The 6975-nt window shown below is 50.1% G+C and overlaps 1 protein-coding gene across 3 annotated transcripts in view; it reads right to left on the reverse strand.

Moving 5' to 3' along the window:
• The window catches only part of Pebp4 (phosphatidylethanolamine binding protein 4), a 232911-nt gene that overhangs the window by 198772 nt on the left and 27164 nt on the right, over window positions 1-6975 (reverse strand). Inside the window, exon 1 of one of the 3 annotated variants that reach the window (XM_010624026.3) lies at window positions 427-594. The exons of the other annotated variants lie outside the window; for them this stretch is intronic. The gene's annotated coding sequence lies outside the window, so the exon portion shown is untranslated. Of the gene's footprint in view, window positions 1-426; window positions 595-6975 lie in introns of those variants that run through there. 3 annotated transcript variants of the gene reach the window in all.

Consider the following 6975-nt stretch of genomic DNA (forward strand, 5'->3'; position numbering starts at 1 on the left):
AAGCCAGTCCTTTGTCTTACAAACTTCCCCTTCTGACTGCGTATAGGTGTGGTCTTACCTTGACTCAATGGTCTTAGCTTTTGTGATGGTATATAGGTGTGGTATTACCTTGACCTTGTGGTCTTAATTTTTACAGTACTATTGTCTATCTTATGCCTGCCTGTGACTGGAATCACTCTTGTGGTGTGCCCTTGAAACTAGTATATAAACACCTGGAGTTAGAAATAAAATTGCAGCAGCATTGGCAAACTTCACCTCGGTGTTGAGTGCTTTTGTCTGACTGTCATCGCCGAACCTGCTCCCACCTTTCAGAGAACCTGTATCTCCTCGTGAAATCCCGTGTATGCTGCCCTACGGTCGGTAGCACCTTTGGCTTATGAAAAACCCCTACCTCACATCAACCAGAGAGGAGTGTCTGTCACTTACCCAAAGCAGTGAGGGTACTGTTGGGTGGTGGCTGTGAAGAGATGCAGTGTCTGGCAGATGTCTGGAAAAAGGCAGGAAGAACGTTCCCTCCGGGACACCTCACGGCTTGGACCCTAAAGGCAATCAGGGTCAGCTGGTTATGAGGGTCTGAGGTGTTGGGAGTTCCTAGAACACAGGAGAGGGGGCAGCAGTTGGCCGTCGGGGAGGCAGTTGGAGGAAGTTCTGGGGAAGTTCCAGGGTGGGACTCTTACGTAGTGTGGTACAGAACAGGGAAAGGGTGGTGGGTTTTCTGGCATTTTCCTTCCAAGGGTTCTAAGGGAAAGAGTGGAAACTGCAGATTCGATTCTGTTCCTGTCCCTCCTATCTTTCAAGGTGCTCATGAGGCAGGCAGAGGGACACTAGAGATGCAGGAAGAGAAAGCTGGGGACAGATGCAAAGGGACGCAGAGACAATTCATGGAGACCAGCACCCAGAGATAGGTGCCTAGCATTGGACTGGATAACGCAGAAGGCCTGTAGCCAGTCAGTGGAGGGAGGTCTGGCAACCTTCCTCAGAATTCCCAGTGAGGGAGCGGCGGGGACTGGAAGCCTCCCTCTTCCCCAGTCAGTGTGGCCCAGAGCCAGCAGGAGAATGAAGAAGGAAGGGAGCACTTGGTGCAATCCAAGGCCGGCCTGCTCAGCCCAACTCAGGTTTCCGCAGGGCGTTTCTGCTGCCTTGGTGTATTAGTCAGCTCTCCCATTGCTGGACAAAGTGGCTGACTGAAAGGAGAGATTCATTTGGCTCACAGTTTGGGGGAACTCAGTCTACACGTGGCTGGTTCCAAGGCAGAAAGGGCATGGGAGAAGGTTCTGGAGGAGAAAAGCTGCTCACCCCACGGCAACCAGGAAGCCAAGAAGAAAAGGGGGGAACGAGAGGAGCCCTTCCTGGTCACGTTCCTTGTGTCTGCCTTTTCCTACCAGGCCTCACCTGGAGCAGCGCAATCACTTATGAATTCATCAGTGGATGAATCCCCTGATGAGGGTGGTACCCCCACAATCCAATCACCTTCCAAAAGCCCCAGTGGGTTTATGTTTCATTTTTACTGAGGTCTGACAGCGGGGAGGGCTTCCTGGAGACCCTGGCCTTCCCATCCCGGGCAGATTTCTGGAGATGGCAAACAACTTGCTTGTGAGCGAGCCTTTCTTTCTGAGATGTTAAACAATTCACTTGTGAATGTTCTTGCCTCTCTCTCTCTCTCTCTCTCTCTCTCTCTCTATCTTTTCTTTCCCTCTCTCTTAAGGTTTCACTATGTTGCCCAGCCTGGTCTCTACTGATGAGCTCAAGCAATCCTCCTGCCTCAGCCTCCCAAGTAGTTGTGTCTACAGACACTCAATCCACCACACCCAGCTAATCAACATACGTTTCATGGGCAAATCAACCAAGCCATATCCCCATATCCTTCTGTATCTTCTCTTACAGGACAATCCAATGCTCCCCCATCCCATACCACACAAAGTCAGGTACCGGACAGCTAGAATCCACCTCTACGCTCCAGAGCTCACCAACCTTACTCAGACATCACAGCCTGAGCTTGCATAATTGCTTTTCCTGCCCCTCCCTCCCCACTTTTGCCCCCTGCACATGTGAAATGACCCAGCTGCTTCCTCGTGTGGCCCTGTGCAGCATGGTGTGTCCCCTCCTCTCACAACTATGGCAACACATTTTTCTTCCAACGGCATTGGCTTCTCTGTGTCGTCTCTCAGTCATTGATAGGAATTAACCCCCATGATCACAATGGAGGCAGAGAGTGTGACTTTCTTCCAGGTTAAGGATGCACGAAGGGTCTGCCACTGGGACAGGAGAAAGGCATGTCACATGCAAAGGCACTGAGGCCCAGAAGCACATGCGGTTTTTGGCCTGGGAGCAGGAAAGAGCTGCTGAAGGGCAGAGTACAAGGAGCCAAGTGGGTGGGGGTAGAACAGAAAATCTCAAGGGCAGCACGAGACGGCATCTGTGGCATCGTCACTCAGTGTTGCACATGTCCTAGAGCGGCACAGAAGGTGAGGAGATGCTGCAGGTGGGGAACCAGGCCTGGTGGGGAGCGTCAGAGACAGCATCTGGCTCAGGCACCTGTCTTCCCGCCGCCAGTCCTACTCACCCACTGTTCAGTGTGGGCTTTGTGAGATTAAAAAGGTCAGGTGAGGTCAGAGATGCTTCAGGCTGCCCCCAGCAATCCTAGCCAGGGAGACTCCAGGAAGAGACCGGATGGACAAACCAGGCACAGAGGGCTCCAGTCTCTGGGGTCAGGCACGCACTTGGCCACCCCTGCCGGCCCCAGTCTGGCTCATGCTCCGGACCTATTTGCAGTGGGCACACTGGCCGGCGTGCTATGACATCGCCAGGAGGACGAGGGGGTGAAGGGTGAGCACAGCGCCCACCATGCAGCTTGGTTCCTCATTTCCCCTCGAGCCAGGGAAACTCCTAGGTCTGATGAGGACAGATGGACACTCACCACCAAAACTGCAAGGTAAGCCAGGAGCAGTGGCTCATCCCTCTCATCACAGCCCTGAGGAGGCTGAGGCAGGAGGATCACGAGTTCAAAGCCAGCCTGGGCTACATAGCTAGACTCTGACTCAATAAATAAATAAACCCTGCAAGATAAGGGCTGGAAGCACAGCTCAGTGGTAGAGCACTTGCCCAACATAGCTGATACCCTGGGTTCCATCCCCCACACCACACACACACACACACACACACAGCTGCAGCGAGGCCCCCGATGAGGTGCCTATGGGTGACAGCTCGGTAATGGCTTCTTTCCTACAATCGCTGCAATCGGGATCCTAGGGGCTGTGGACCTGCCAGTGTCAGCCTCCCTCATCTGGCCGAAAGAGGTCCAGGCCCTGTCACTTTCCTCAGTGACTTCAGCAGGACAAACAGCTGTCCTACCAGGCTACAGAGGCGCAGCCGCTGCTCAGGTGTTCCGAGCCCCTCTGCAGAAAGGAAAGGCTGGAGACGGGCGGTCTCCACCTCTGCCCTCTGCCTCTGGGTCCTTGCTCCCCTGGGCTCCTGTGTCACTGCAGCTGACAATAACAGTGTTCATTTGCTATGTACTCGCCAAGCGCCAAGAAGGGTGTGAACACACGTAAACTGCACGCGTCCCACTTACTCCTCCTGCAGCCCCGAGACCTGGGCGCTCTCATCCCCACTTTACGGCGGAAGCCTGGTGTGGTTGAAGACTTTATCCAAGGTCACGCAGCTAATGGTCCCAGATCCTGGATCCTAAGCCACATTTGCCGCATCCCAAGCCTATGTTCTCACGGCCCACACCAGGACACCTCGGGCCGCTTCCTCCAAAGGCCGTGGACGCAAACACCCCTTCACTGCTGAGAACTCCGTCCCTTCCTTCGGTTCACAGGTCACCCAAACTGCAATGGCCGTGGCGGTGGACTCTAACTTACGTCCTCTTCCATTCGTTTATTTACTTACCAGTCAACAGATGTTCCTGGGCTCCTCTTCAGGCTGAATGCCCCAACCTCTGAGACTACGTGGCCTCAGTAAGCAGCTGGGGAAAAAAATGGTCTTGACTGTGTCTGGCATGGACTGGTCCCTTCTGCGGGCAGTGATGGCTGTAGTTGCCAATGCCATTTAAACATCCACTGGGCCCAGCCATGCACCTGGATGCGTACAGCATAGTATTTCCCTCTGAGGTTTAATGAGAGAGACAGGCATTTACTCCACAGTAAAACAGGAGAGCCTGTGATAAGAGCTAGGATAGAAATTAGAGTCATTCATAGGAAGATGGATGCATGTTGAGGATATACTTTGAAGTGAAGTAAATAAGTCATACATACGTAAATACCGAATAGTCTCTCTGGTGTGAAAAACTATAATTGTACATAAGATCCTAATGGTATAATTGACAATGTGAAATAGCAAGAAAAGGGCTAAAGATGTAGGGGAAGTGGGAAGGGGAGGGGAAAGGAAATAAGGGAAAAGAAAAATATGAGAAAAGGAAAAAATGGAAACAAAGTCTTTGCAAATAGAGAAAGGTGGAGGGGGTGAATGGGGGGTCAGGGGTATGGGGGAAAATGAGAACCAAGACCTGTCATGTAAAGGTCCAAGATCCCAATGGCGAATGTAACTGTACTGTATACCTAAAATGTACCGATAAAGCCAACGAGAAAATAAATAAGAGCTAAAATGAAGGAATAGGTAAATAACAGGGAAACTTGAGAGATGAGAATCGGTGGAGGTTTCACAATGGGCAGATGTTTGCCATCAGTCCTGGGGGCTGTGTACTCAAAGCTCACGCTTTGTTCTTTGAGGGGAGCTAGAACTCCCGCATCAGTTCCATTGGGGCCTGCCTGAGTCCCACACCTCATCTCCCAACACTGTTGCGATGGAAATCCCGGAGTGTGAACCTTGGGGAACACAGCCAGCCTATAGCACTTGTCACTGTTTGACTCTCTGCCTGCATGGGTGCTGCTTCCTCAGCACACGTTTCTTGTTGGCAGCCACTCCTGTTAGTAGAGGTCCCTGGGAGAACCCCCTTCTGAGGCCCTTGAGCTGCCCAGGCTGATACCTCTTGATAGTGAGACTGTTGCCCTTTGGTCACCAAGTTGCCTACCAGATAAGCAGAATCCACAGGCCCTGGATTATAAACAAATGATACTGAGGCCTTCCCCAGGGGTCCCTTGAAGCGCCATCACCCCTGTAGGGAAGCCAGATGTCACCCCACCAGTCCCCTCCCAGGTGACTGTGTCAGGAACACAGGGCTGAGGAAAGATGCCAGGCCCTCTCTGCCAGTTGTGCCCAGACTGGCAGGGAGGTGAGCTCTCTAGATTGAGCTGCCCTCATTTCTCTCCATCTAAGACAGGAGGCAATATTGCAACTTGCGTTTAGGCTTGTTGGTTTCCAATGAGAATACTGTATTTCTTATATCATATCATTTCGTGGTATTATAACAGCCTGTCATAACTCATTTCATATCTCTTTGTAGGGCTATGGGGTTTATTCCTCCTTTTGAAATCAGGAAATAAATTTAAAACAGACTGCTATGGTTTAAACCTAAAAAGTCCCCCACAAGTCTCTTTGCATTTAGAGGTGAGGCTCTTAGAAGGTGATTGGCTCATTGGGTGCTACACTCATCAGCAGATTTATCCATTGGTGAGTTCCCGTGTAAACGGGGTGTCAGGAGGAAGCAGGTCACGGGGGACACGACCTGGAAAGGTGTGTGCTTGTCCCTGGCTCCTCCCTTTTCTCTCTGCTTCCTGATTGCCATGGGTTGAGGAGCTCTCCTCTGCCTGGCCTTTCTACTACACTTTCTGCCTTGGAGCTAGAGAACCATGGACTGAAACCCCAAAACCGTGAGCCAGACTAAAGTTGTGGGTAGTGGGTGTTTTGTCCCAGCAAAAGGAAAGCTAATACACAGACCAAAGAGACTTTTCTTTCCTGATTGCATTTTGGTGTCAAGCACTGCACACTGTGGGTACTCAGGAAATGTTTGCTGAGTGACTGGCTGGCTGGTGGGAGCTCCTGCCCTTCACTTCGTGCCAGACCCCCCGGGTCAATGATGCCATTAGTACAAGGTTGAAAAGCTCCCGTGGAATACTGAAGTCACACATGAGAATGTGCACTGTTTTTTTCTTTTGTTTTGCTTTGTTTTCCTGACCATCCTGAGTGCTGTCATGTGTAGAGCTGAAACAATGGTCAAAACACATATACATTGGACGCTCTTTGACAGCCCGTGTGAGAAGGAAAAGATGCTGTAAGGGAACAATGGCTGCTTGCTTGGCTGCTTTGTGTCTGCTTAAAGCTGTGTCAGTGATATGTGGCCACTAAAGGATTGGTTTCAAAAAAGTAAAACCATCACTCCCATACCTCTATACAGCCAGCACATATTAAAAAATTTTAGTTGACTCCTTAATAATGAAAGGATTCCTAAGATCTTCAGACCAGTCCAAAATATGATCCAAGGACTGGACACATGGATAGATCAGGGATATTGAAATACGCACGCAAATGACAACTACATTGGTTTCTTCTGCAGAGGGTGAGGGGACTTCCACTGAACCTCTGCCAGACAGGATTTCTTCTATGTCTCTGGATAAGAATAACAAAATCCAATTTGCTATTAGTTATCTGCAATTTATAAAGTTGTAAAATAGTTCAAGCCAATAAAAGAATCAGCAAACCTGAAAGAATGCAACCTAACCATACACAGTTTTCTACTGCAGGTCTGAGGAGTCTTTTACAGAGTTCCTTATCTGACAGAGGTTACGTGTGATGTCAATAAGGAAAGAACAGCTTATCCAGCAAATGGTGCTGGGGCAATGCAATTCTGCATGAGAAGTAAAATTAAAACTGGGAGTTGTGGCATGTGCCTGTCATCTCAGCATTCAAGGAGGCTGAAGCAGGAGGATCACAAGTTTGAATTCAGCCCGGGCTACTAGGCTTAGCAAAACCCTGACTCAAATTTTTTAAAAATTTAAAAAGGCCAGGGTTGTAGCTCAGTGTGAAGGCCCTGGGTTCAATCCCCACTACCACAAAGAAATAAAATTTAATATATAT

This window comes from Fukomys damarensis, unplaced genomic scaffold, assembly GCF_012274545.1.
Source record: "Fukomys damarensis isolate Sample0158 unplaced genomic scaffold, DMR_v1.0_HiC HiC_scaffold_18, whole genome shotgun sequence".
Lineage (NCBI taxonomy): Eukaryota > Metazoa > Chordata > Mammalia > Rodentia > Bathyergidae > Fukomys > Fukomys damarensis.